Here is a 12,838-nt window from a genome sequence, read left to right as displayed (position 1 = left end):
CAGTTGAGGTCATATAACTGAGCCACAACCCTCCAGTGGCTGTGGTGGACCAGCAGACGAGGCAGCACGTGTCCTCATATTTCCAGTGATCAATTGCACACGGGTGTCTTGTTCATGTGTGTGCTCCAATGTTGATCCTGTATATTTTTAGGGGTGTATGTTGTCACAGTTACGTCCAGGTCTCATCATGAGTCAGTGGCAGCTATTCCTGTATCTACTGAGTATCCTTCGGATATCAATGTGAGTAAAATCAATGAGGACATGAGAACCCACATGGGGATGGTCCCACCCTGTCACTGAAGACGTGTAATGAGACTGTCAACAGGGCAACCTTGGTGTGCTGAGTGAGATAATGTCTCAGGTGTCATGTTCCGGCAGGTGTCATTACAACATTTGTACACAGGTTGGCCTCTGAAATTCCCACTGCATCTGGGAACATCATAGCCTCTGTGCTGATTATTCTCGCAGCTATTCACCACGCAGGGCCCATCAATATGTTGTGAGCAATGTGATTCAGCGTGTGAACTGTCAGGGTCCTAACATGTGTGGACTTTTCATGGACATTATCAGAGGTTGCTCGTTTTGCTGGAGGCACCGTACCCAATCCCAGCATACGGCCGTGGGACACTGTCACACTTTGTCATTCATGCATACGTGAGACCCAGACAAGGGATGGGCCATGATTTTGGTGTTCAAAGACAATTTAACAAATATGGAACAATTAAAAGGCAGATGATGCTATACAATGTATTTGGGTATGCATTGATGAAGCACATGACAAAATACCCTATGAGGAATGAGAGGTTTGGTAAAGCAAGTGTGGTACATATGTAGCCACAGGGAATCTTTAGGATAACGCACAGACAGGTGCCAGTCAGGCTGACAGGATGCAGGGTCAATCAGGATCCAGCAATTTCACAAGTTACATAATCAGTGGTCTGATTAAGACTGGTTGGAGGAGGAACAAGACAGTTGACATGTAAAACTGTGTATGTCCTGTGTTTTTGAAGGTGACACATGAACCCAAGGGCTGTGTTACACGGCTTCATTACTAGCAATGCATAACAGTGTATTTGACAAAATGGCAACTTCTATGCTGTTAGAGGCATCAGCAGGGGCAGTGCATGTTGAAATGGGTGGTGTGCATGGAGGTGATCACAGGTGTGTGCTGCATCAGTTTATCACAAGTCCTGTAGGTGATATTTGTATTCAAATGGCCAACAGTACATTTCACACGGGAAGCAATCTACAGGTGATAATAGGGCTTAGAAACTACAAGCCAGTGTATTAATTGACCTGACGTCCATGCAGTCAGATGTACTATCACAATGGTATACCATAGGAAAGGGTGTAGCACACTGGATTACTATTGTTAGTCTGTGTGTGTAGAGGAGGGAATATCGGGGTACACATATTACTATTCCAGGGACATCTTCAAACAGGTGGGTTGTGACCAGGTGCATGGGTGTGTCAGGAGTTAGGAAATGGGTCAGGAGTTAGGAAATGGGCTGACATGTACATGGAATGTCATGTGCGCAATGCTTGTCATATATGTGGCATTTGTGCTGTCTATGTTCTGCTTATATGGAACTCTAGTCACAGATAGTCGTTGCAAAGATTGGATGCAGTTGGACTTACTGCTGTCAAGGGTCTGGTCATATCTTCCTGTTACCGACGCAATATCACATCAACTGCCTCATGTATGAGGCTTGTTTTCCCCTTATTGAGTGATGGTGTCTTAGTTGTGTGCCATATGCTGCGATGAACCATGTTGCCAACATGTATTTGTGAAATAGGTGTGGTCCTCTGCTATTGCCCCTCAAAGGTGAAATGTACAGGATATATGTCATTTACAGTGTGTGTGTATGTGACCGTTGTATGATACGCATCTCAATTGCTCCGGGATTTTCTGTGTCCTGATCGGTATATCAGCAATGCTCCATGAGGCAACAATCTTATTCTGATAGTTAGAGATAAAGGTGAGCACAAATGATTAGCCAGACCATGATATGATGATTATTATCAGTGTTTATTTACATTAGTTAATAAAGTGGTGATGGTGATTATTTTTAAAAGAAATTGTTCACGATATGTTGGCGCCTACGCACTCCAGCAGCCGTGTTTTGTTGTTCCCCCTCATGTTGCAGGCCACCATCCTCCTCTTCCTCCTCTTCAGGCATGTGTGGCTCTGGTTCCAAGAGGGGAATGTTCCTTCTTATGCAAATGTTGTGCAGGATGGCACATGTTAGAATGATCTTACAGACCATTTCAGGGGAATATAGGAGGCTACCACCAGTGATGTCGAGGCATCTGAATCTCGACTTGAGGATGCCAAAGGTCCTCTCGACTATGCTGCGTGTCCTCCTATGTGCGTCATTGTAGGCACGCTCTGCTGCAGTGCTTGGGTTGCCAAATGGTGTCATAATCCATGGCTGGATCCCATACCCCTGATCAGCTGAAAGAGAAAATGAATGGGATCATGTTGATGTAGCTTGCCCCATTGAAATCACCTTGCATGGCAGTAGGTGTCTTGTGTTGTCTGTGACTCTTTTGTGTTATTGTGTTGCATCCTAGGCTTGTAGGATGTACCATCTGCATTGTGTTGTTTCCTTGGCTGAACAAGTGTTTGGCTGTTGACCGGTTGTCAGCAGTATGTTTTGGGATTTGCAGTACAGTGTGCACTCCCTAGCATTGTGACTTGGGATACAGGTATCCCTGTGTCTTCACTGGGGGTGAGATGATAGTTCTATACACAGGTTCAATTTGACAGTGTTGTTCACACGTTCATATCAATGTATCCTGGACATCACATACCTTTAGACTTATGCAATGGATTAATGTAAACATAATTGAGACGCTTACATTTTGCAAGGTGACATTTAGGCAACCCACTCCAAACATTGTGATCATTGACGTCTAAACATTAGGCTGTACACTAATTTCAGATGTGTGACAGGTTCAATGCTGACCTATGAAACATGGCTAGCGATGTCATGACCTCAGTGTGTTCCTGTTGACATGTTGCTGTTGTGGTGTATGTTTGTGTGTCCTAGAGGGTTGCTGCGCAGTGTGTATATAAGTAGGTTTTTGTACTTACCAACAAGTAGTCCATTGCCATACCGTCCATCCTGGAAGTGTTGATTGATGGTGCTGTGACGGAAGATGAATGAGTCATGGACACTCCCAGGATATTTTGCCACGATGTTGGTGATCAATCCTTGGTGATCAACAATGGCCTGCACATTGATGGAATGTGTGTGCTTCCTGTTGCGGTAGAGGTGTTCAGTTGCAGCAGGTGGCACAAGGCGTACATGTGTGCAGTCGATTGCACCAAGGACGTGTGGGAAGCCACTAATGAGGTAGAACTCCTGTTTTGTTTCCTGCTGCTTCTGCAGCGTGTTAGGGAAGCAGATGTGGCGGGGTGTGAGTCCAATGATGGCATCCAGTACTTTGGGCAAGAAGGCGGAGAATGATGGCTGTGATATTCCGGCAACAAGGGCACCAGTTGTTTGAAAAGAGCCACTTGCCAGCATGTGAAGTACGGCAAGCAGCTTGGTTTCTGTTGGGATGGTGCGGGGTGTCAGCAAGGTGGGTGCCAACTGTGGCTCTATGTTGCGCAGCAGCTGCTGAATGGCCTGCCAGTTCAACCTGTACCTCTGGATGATGTCATGTTCCCTGAGGCCATGAAGGGTTGTTCTGGTGCGGAATATCCTTTCCTGCCTTCTGTGCTGCCTTTGGGGTCCCTGCTGGTGTTGTGGTAGCTGCTGTTGTTGTTGCTGGGCTCTGCGTCTGCGTGCACGCTGGATGAGAAGCACCTCCATGTCTCCCTTTTGCTGCTCTGCTGTTGCTTCTGTGTGTTCTGATTAAATACAGGTGTGTTTGCCCCATTTTAAACCCTGCCCTGACCCAGGCGTTAATTTTTGATGCAAATCGGGCTGTGCGTCATTTTCCAGCTCCGCCTCCCGGCCGTACGTCATTTTTGCCCGAAAGCATAAATACGACGCACTGCCGTTTAAGTCATTTTTTGGGACGGGAACGCCTACCTTGCATATGATTAACGCAAGGTGGGCTCCCGCATCACAAAAATGACGCACACGGTGGGATTTTGACGTCCGCGGGCTTCAAAGTTTAAATATGGGGCAAGGTTTGCGCTGAATGTGCGTCAAAATTTTTGACGCACATTCGGCGCAGACAGAGTATAAATATGCCCCTGCATCCCTCATAATGTTGGCCATGTCTGCCAGCACCCTTGCTATGGAGATCAGGGTGTTGTTGCTGGCCTGCAAGTCCTCCCTGGTCCTCCGATACTGTCCCTCCTGCAGCCGCCTGTTCTCCTGCAAGTTGTCAAGGATCTGACCCATTGTGTCCTAGGAATGTTGGTAGGGTCCCAGTATCTCAGAGAGTGCCTCCTGGAAAGTTGGTTCCCTGGTCCTGTCCTCCCCCTGGCGCACAGCAGTCCTCCCAGTGTCCCTGTTGGCCTGTGCCTCTGTCCCCTGAATGGTGTGGCAACTGCCACTGATCCCAGGTCCCTGATGGTCTTGTGTGCGAGGTGTGGCCTGGGGTCCCTGTACAAGTGGGCACACTGCTGATTGACGTGTCCTGGCGACAGAGGTGTGGGTACACTGGGTGGGTGCTGTGGTGTTGTTTCCTGATGGGTGAGGCTCTGTGGTGGTCTGTGACTGGGCTTGGGTAACAGGCTGTCCAGCGGTCCCTGATGGGACAGGTAGATCGTCCATATCCTGAAGATCAGAGTTACTGTCATCACTGTGGGCCTCTTCAGTTGGGGAACTGGATAGTGCTGGCACCTCCTCTCCGGTGACATTGGCTGGGGTACCTATGGGGATGTAAATGATGTGCTATGGTTAATGTGTATGACATATTGTACATCCCTCCCTTCCCCTCTAAGGTTGGTGTTGCCATGCCAGCTTTTACTTGTGTATGTTGGTGTATGGTGGGATTGTTAGTTCTCTGTGCTGTGCATGCTTTAGTGATGAGTGTCCATGCAGGGCTGTGAGGGGTGTCCATGCATTGTTACAGCATGCAGGGCTTGGTATTGGGATTAGAGAGATGTGATGGTGGAGTGTGTGGGATGTAGTGGAGTGATAGGAGTGGGGGTATGTGATGGCATGCAGGTGGGGGGGGGTGATAATAGTAGAAAGTTGACTTACCAGAGTCTAGTCCTCCTCCGACTCCATCCAGGCCCTCAGGATGCAGTAACGCCAAGACTTCCTCCTCCCATGCTGAGAGTTGTGGGGAAGGAGTTGGGGGTCCACCGCCAGTCCTCTGGCTAGCGAGCTGGTGTCTTGCTGATATGGAACGTACCTTCCCCCGTAGGTCGTTCCACCTCTTTCCGAGGTCATCCCTTGTTCTGGGGTGCTGTCCCACGGCGTTGACCCTGTCCACGATTCTCTGCCATAGCTCCATCTTCCTGGCTATTGATATTTGCTACACATGTGCTCCAAATAGCTGTGGCTCTACCCTGACAATTTCCTCCACCATGACCCTTAACTCCTCCTCAGTGAAACGGGGGTGACTTTGTGGTGCCATGGGTGTTATGTGATGTGTGTTGGTGAGGGTGTGTTGGCTAATGTGTTGGGGTGTGTGAAGTGGCGTGCGTGGGGATGTATGGGTGTATGTGGTGTGTGTATGTAGTTGTGTCAGTGGTCTTGGTGTCAGTCTCGTACCAATGATTTGTATTCGTAAAGGGTTGTGGGTACTGTGGGTGTGTGTTTTATAGTGGTGTGGGTGTGGTGTGTGTATGTGTGTCAGGTGTGTGTTGTTTGAATTGTCCAATGTGGTGTTGTTTTGTCTGTGGGTGTCCATTGTGAGCGCGGAGGGTATGTGCTACCAATGGTTTACCACCATTGAATGTCCGCCGTGGTGATTCGTGGGTCATAATGGGGTGGGCGTTGTTCTGTTGGCGTAACGGTGTGGGTCTTGATACCGCCAGTTTATAACTGACCTTTGGTCTGGGGGATTTGTGTCTGTGGCTGAATTCTGTCGGATTGGTGTGTGTGTGTCATAATATGGTGAACAGATATCCGCTGCGGTAAGTTGGCGGCGGTCAGCATGGCAGTAAGCGGGATTTACCGCCAGGGTCACAATGAGGGCCTATATCTCATTTTGATATAGTATATACAGAGCCAGCTTCCTACAGTATCCCATTGTTACAGGCTGATCAACATAACTACCAGTGACTCTCCTATCTTCCAACACATGAATCAGCATTTATACTGTCAACACATGCACAGTGCAGGCTATGGGATGGAGCTCAGCTACTTAGCAAACGTGTCCCTTGGCACACTGTATGTGAGGTCAGTGATGTCTTGTTTTCTCCTACAGGGTCCCACCATGGCATCCATGATCTGCACTGTCTAACAGTGACTCTTCCCCATGGTGGGCCATTTATTGTATCTGGTATAGACATGATGGTGTTGTGAGTCAGTAAGTATTGCATGTGAGGTGGCACTACAGCAGGTGTGGTACCACTTATCACACATCTGGCACATGGTATGTGATGGGCATTGAACTTGTATTCCTGTGTGTGTGAGCCAATGCATCAGGCAGATGTCTTTGCACACTACAGGTAAGTCAAGTATGTGTTGATGAGATGTAGTTGGTAAAGGCAGCAGTTGTCTGGTATTTGATATTTGTTCTGGCAATGATTTGCATGGCATGACTTGAGTGATCTGTGCCTATGTGAAAGTTACATGACATGGGCATGGTGTATGCCATTGACATGGCTGTGCTACTCTTTGTTTGATGTACTCTGTGTGAAGTGTACGTAGTAGGCAACCTGTGGGCACTTGTAGCGGTCTGTGTAGTTCTTCTGTTAGCAAAGGATACATGTCTGCACCTGTCCTTCACGTGGTGTGCCTGTCAAGTTGTGGATGTGTTACATACATGTGGGTGTATGTGGTTGTGGTGCACACTGATTGTGCTATACTGCAGCATGGTGCATATGTTACCTGTACATCTGTGTTACCCTGGCCATGTGTTAATGTAGTGGTGTATGTCTTGTGTGTCCTACAGGGCTGGTGTGTTGTGTATATATTGCTAGGTTTGTTGACTTACCCACAAGTATGCCAATTCCCTATTGTTCATCGTCCATCCTGGAATTGCTTATTGATCCTGCTGTGCCGGAATATGAAGGCATCATGGACACTCCCAAAATACTTGGCCAAAATGTTAATGAATAGTTCCCGGTGGTCCACTATGGCCTGCACGTTAATGGAATGTGCGTGGTAGCGATTCCGGTATAAGTGCTTGGTTGCTGCAGGTGGAACGAGCTGGACATGGGTGCAGTCAATTGCACTGAGCACATGTGGGAAGCCATGGATTTGATAGAACCCCTGTTTGTTCTCCTGCTGCTTTTGCTGGATGTTGGGGAAGCTCATGTGGTGGGGTGTCAGGGAGATAATAGCATCTAACACCTTTGGCAGGAATGCAGAGAATGACGGCTGTGAGACACCAGCAACCAGGGCACCCGTTGTTTGGAATGAGCCACTTGCCTGCATGTGCAGGACAGCTAGCAGCTTTGTCAGAGGTGTTATGTTGTGTGGGGTCTGCAGGCTAGCTGTGATTTGTGGCTCAATGTGGTTCAGCAGCTGTAGTATGGCTTGCCGGTTCAGTCTGTAGGTCCTAATGATGTCCTGGTACCTGAGGCCAAGGAGTGTTGTCCTGGCTTTGAAGACCCTTTCCTGCCTTCTGCATTGCCTTTGTTGGCCGTGTTGTAGTGGTGGTGATTGCTGTAGTAGTTGCTGTCCTCTGCGTTGTCTTGCAAGCTGGATCAGTATCACCTCTATCTTCTCTTGTGGGTTGGTAATGTGTGTTCTCCTTAGGTAGTGATGGGTTTGCCTCATTTTAATGCCTGCCCTAACCCAGGCATTAAATTTTGACGCAAATTGGTGTTAACATTATTTTTTGGGTCCGCCTCCCACCCGTGCGTCGTTTTTGCCCAGGTGGATAAATATGACGCTAGAGGGTTTGAGTCATTTTTGGGACGGGAATGCCCACCTTGCATCTCATTGATGCAAGGAGGTTTCATGCATCCAAAAAAGGAAGTTAACACCAATATTTTGTTTCTAGACGGGTCTAGCATCAAAATACAAATATGGCATTGCATTTGCACTGTATTAATATATAAATAAATGACACTAATTCAGCGCAGAGTATAAATATGCCCCTCAAGCTTTCACCTGTAAATTCTGATCTTCTTCCTCCATTTTGGATTCTTAGGGAAATCCCATGTTTGATCCTGAGTTTATTTTCCATCTGGATTCCACTGAATGGTATCCAGCAGACCACGTTGGAGAATATATTTCCAGCATGTTACGCCTCCCTTTGGATAAACAAACAAGGGCAAAGCTTAAATCAAAACATCCTAGACTTTCCTTGCCACTAAATATTACCTTTACACCATTCATCGATCCCATTATGTTCACCTTCTTCTCAAAATTCAGAAACGATCCCAGGAAAGGGGTAGAAAAAGCTTGGTCCACATGCCAAGGTAAATTACTGGATATAGTTGGTCCATTATGCCATATTTTTGAGTTAGCAGAATCTGCTCATTTAGACAATTCCCCCATTGATGCTGTGGAACTATCCATGTGGACCCAAATGGCATTCTGCTTACTGGGAAACACAAACTCTTCCATTACACATAAGAGAAGGAAGGGACTTCTTCTAAAATTGGACCCCAAATTGGCTATCCTGGCAACGTTGGATCCTGGGGTCAAAGCCAATCGTCTTTTTTTCAGAGATTCATTTATAAAAGAATTAAGCAAATATGTGACCACCTTCACCTCCATTGATAAGGCCCATAATCTTTTTAAAAGTTTTTTGCCCAACATGTTTTTGCCAGGGCCAGCAGAGGAAGGAGCCGCTTTGCTGGCCGTTGTTCCAGAGGTCAGTACATCAGAGGCTCCAATACCTACAATACCCAAAAGTTCAGACCCCACTTCTACTCACAAAGAAGCCAGGGCTTCCGAAGCAGGGGACATAGGAGCATCCGTGCAGCAAACCCTTCAGGTAAGTCCTTACTCCATCCATATAGCAATAGGGGGTCGACAAAATGTTTTCTTGCACAATTGGCAATCCATCACTGCAGATCCCTGGGTCCTGGAGTCAGTTAAAGGTTATTCAATAGACCTTTTTTCCATGCCTTTTCAATTCTTACGCCCTAAAACCCCTGCATGTTTATCAAGACATGATAATATTAATAACTCAAAATGTAATTACCCTTCATTCAAAAGAAGGCTATTCAGAAGACCTGTCTCCATCCAAAGGGATTCCGAAGTTCTCTCTAGTTGAGAAAAAAGAACAAAAAAATTACACCAGTCATAGATCTCAAACAGTTCAATCAATTTGTTGTCTATCGCCATTTCAAGATGGAAAGTATCATCCATCTAAGAGATTCTTTGTTACAAAACAATTGGATGGTCCATCTAGATTTACAGGCGCGTACTTAACCATTCCAATTCACCCTTCTTCCAGAAAATACCTTCAATTCAAATTGCAGGTTTACCAGTTTACCTCTCTCCCTTTTGGTTTTCCTTCAGTTCCTTGGTGCTTCAGCAAGATTATGAAGCCAGTCGTTGCTTTTTTACGGTCTCAAGACATCCGTCTTATTAATTACCTAAACGACATTATACTCACGAGTCAATGTCTCTCAACTCTTCAATCCCAACTGCAAAGCACTTGCGTTCTATTACAAGATCTGGGCTTTCTTATCAACTCAGGGAAATCGATCCTCACTCCCTCCCAGCAAATGAAGTTTTTGGGATTTCTAGTAAATTCAGAATCAGCTACTTTCCACATCCCCTTGTCCAAAGTCAAAGCCATCAAAACCGAAATCACACACATTCTTCTATCCCCTTCCATTTCTCTCAGAAAACTTGCCAGGATTGTAGGTCTTCTATCCTTGTCGATTCAGGCAATCTTTCTGGGACCCCTCCATTATCGAACTCTACAAAGACTTCTAATTCATCTCCTACGAAAGGGCTTGGCTTGTTCGGATATAGTCCCTTTGGATCCCAAGTCTCCTCTAGAGCTTCAGTGGTGGCTGGACCATTTAGATGTGTGGAATGGCAGGACAATATTAGCCTTGGCCCCAGATCTTCTATTAGAATCAGATGCAAGCAGGACAGGTTGGAGTACCCATTGTGGACAGACCTCGACTGGAGGCACATTGTCTTTGACGGAGCCCAAACTGCGAATAAACAATTCAGAGCTGCTTGAAGGCTCCTTTGTGATTCAAAGCTTCACCAAGGACAAAGCAAAATGTTCCGTCCTCCTTCGCATGGACAATCGGTCTGCGGTGGGTTACATCAATGACCTCTGTGGCAGTTGGTCAAAACCTTTGACAAAACTGGAAAAAAGCCTTTGGGAGTTTTGTCTCCATCATAACATCTCGGTTCAAGCAGAATATCTCCCAGGCAATCTCAAATCTGCCGCAGATTTACATTCTCGTTTTCTTCATGATTCCAGCAACTGGCAATTACATCTCTATATCTTTCAGTCCCCATATCTCAAATGGGGTCCTCTTTACACAGACCTGTTTGCTTCCAGACACAATTCTCATCTTCCTCATTTCCTCAGTTGCAAACCGGATCCGTTAGCATTAGCAACAGATGCTTTTCTCCAGGACTGGTCATAGAACATCATCTATGCTTTCCCTCCTTTCATTATGATTTCCAGGGTGTTGTCCCAAGTTCATCGACAAACAGCCACTCTAATTCTAGTGGCCACCTTATGGCAATCCCAGGTCTGGTTCCCAACCCTTCTGGATCTAGCAGTTGACTTTCCTATTCCCCCCCAATCTTCCCGGATCTTCTGTTGTACCCTTTTGGATTCAGACGTAATCTCATCCTCAAAAACTCTCTCAATTAACAGCCTGGAAGGTAGCGGGACGGCCTGACCTCATCCAAACATTTTGACAGAAGCTGCAGACCATATCAGAAAATCCTGGGCGCCAGGCACCACAAAGGCTTATAAATCAGCTTCGGCTGCTTGAAGAAGCTGGTGTTTGAGGAAATCTGTTGATCCCTTTTCAGCAGATGTCACCTGTGTACAGAGCTTTGTGGCCTCCCTCGCCAGTGGGGGGAAATATATCATACAGTAAATTTGTACATATCAGCGATTTCTGCTAATCATCCTCGCGACAAGGAAAAAAACAGTTGAAGAACATCCATTGGTGTGTTGTATGTTAAAGGGAGTGAAATGTTGGATACCTTCTCTTCCAAAATACAGTTAATTATGGGATGTTAATCTTGTTTTACAATTGCTTACAAATTGACTAGACAATATCTCCCTTTTCACAAAAAATTGTATCTGCTAAAATGACGATATTGTTCTGTCTTATTTCCATTAAGCATATTCCAGATGTCGAAGACCTATATATCACTTCTCGCCATTTTACTCTTACAGCAGTTCTTTTGAATATTAGAAAATGCACCAAAAATTCTATATTTTATCCTTCTTTCCCAAACATCCTCAATTATGTGTAGGAAATTGTTTGAAGGAGTATGAACAACGAACCAGTAATCTCAGAATGTCCTCCTACTCCCAACTCCTCATTTAAAAATAAAAAAACTAATAAACCAGTTTTTTCTCCTACCCTGGCTTGTTGGGTTAAATGGATTATGTCATTGGCTGGAAATGACAACTCAATTTTCGGTGCCCATTCTTCCAGGGGAGCTCTGGCTCTTAAGCCCTTTTAGGCAGGTTCCCGTCTGAAGACATTCTGAGATCTGCTGATTGGTCAAATTATAGTGTTTTTCAAACTTTTCATTGCAAACCTATACATACCGCTTCTTCGGTGATAATAAATATGCTTTGAACAAACATAAAAGGAGCCTCTGTGACTTGCCATGAAATCTAGATTGTACTAGTGTTATGAAGGAAAGTCTTAATTTCATTAAAGATACGGAGGTGAGTATTATCCCACCACATCATTTATTAATAATGTATTTTTCCCCACCCTACAGTTAGCGGTGTATCAGTATCTACAGCTACATGATTGGCCTGCTACATCTTCTGTGACCTACATCACAATGTATTCCGTTCCACATTTTCCTGGTATCACCTAACCTCAGAGAATATTTTCCTAATAGATCCAAATTACTGGATGCTACACAAGAAATGTTTACACTGTTGTTGGGTTTTTTATTACATTTCCTTATTTTACTGTTATTTCATTCCTCTAATTGGCTTCTTGCATAAGAAAAGAGGGCTGTTTGCAGGCAGTATAAGTGTTATAGGTAATGTTGTTATCTTATTGGTGGAGATGTTAAACTACAGTTCTTCTTCCATTAGTCCTTATTTCCTGGCCTTCTGGGATTCGTAGTTCTTTTACTCTTCACTGCTGTTTAAAATAAAGCAAGTTAAAAAGGCATAATACTCGCCTCTGTGTCTTTAATAAAATTAAGACTTTCCTTCATAACATTAGGAAAATCTTGATTCTGACATAATCAGTAAAGGCACCATCAACGGCCTTCCCTGCTTCTTGTAATTGCAGCACCCTTTCATGCAGGGCCTCCACTGTCTCTTGCAATGTGTCACTTTTTTTCAGCTGTGAGGTTTTTGTCTATGCTGTACAATAGCCCATGTATGTAAGTTTGGGCATAGAAGGTAGAACAGAATGAGCTCGTAGAAGTAATGAGATTGTGCTTCACTCATGCCCTCATGAAAATCTGATGCTTACCTTAGGGCAAAAATCTGCTGCTTTTCTATACGTGATGGAGCTTCTAGGTAGCTTTGGCATGTAAGCGAGCCTTTCTCACACAGGTCTTCTACTCTGCCAAGGGATCACAATTTTAACCCACTGCTGTACAAGATA

Source organism: Pleurodeles waltl, chromosome 4_2 (assembly GCF_031143425.1).
Source record: "Pleurodeles waltl isolate 20211129_DDA chromosome 4_2, aPleWal1.hap1.20221129, whole genome shotgun sequence".
NCBI lineage: Eukaryota > Metazoa > Chordata > Amphibia > Caudata > Salamandridae > Pleurodeles > Pleurodeles waltl.
This window is presented reverse-complemented; position numbering follows the sequence as displayed.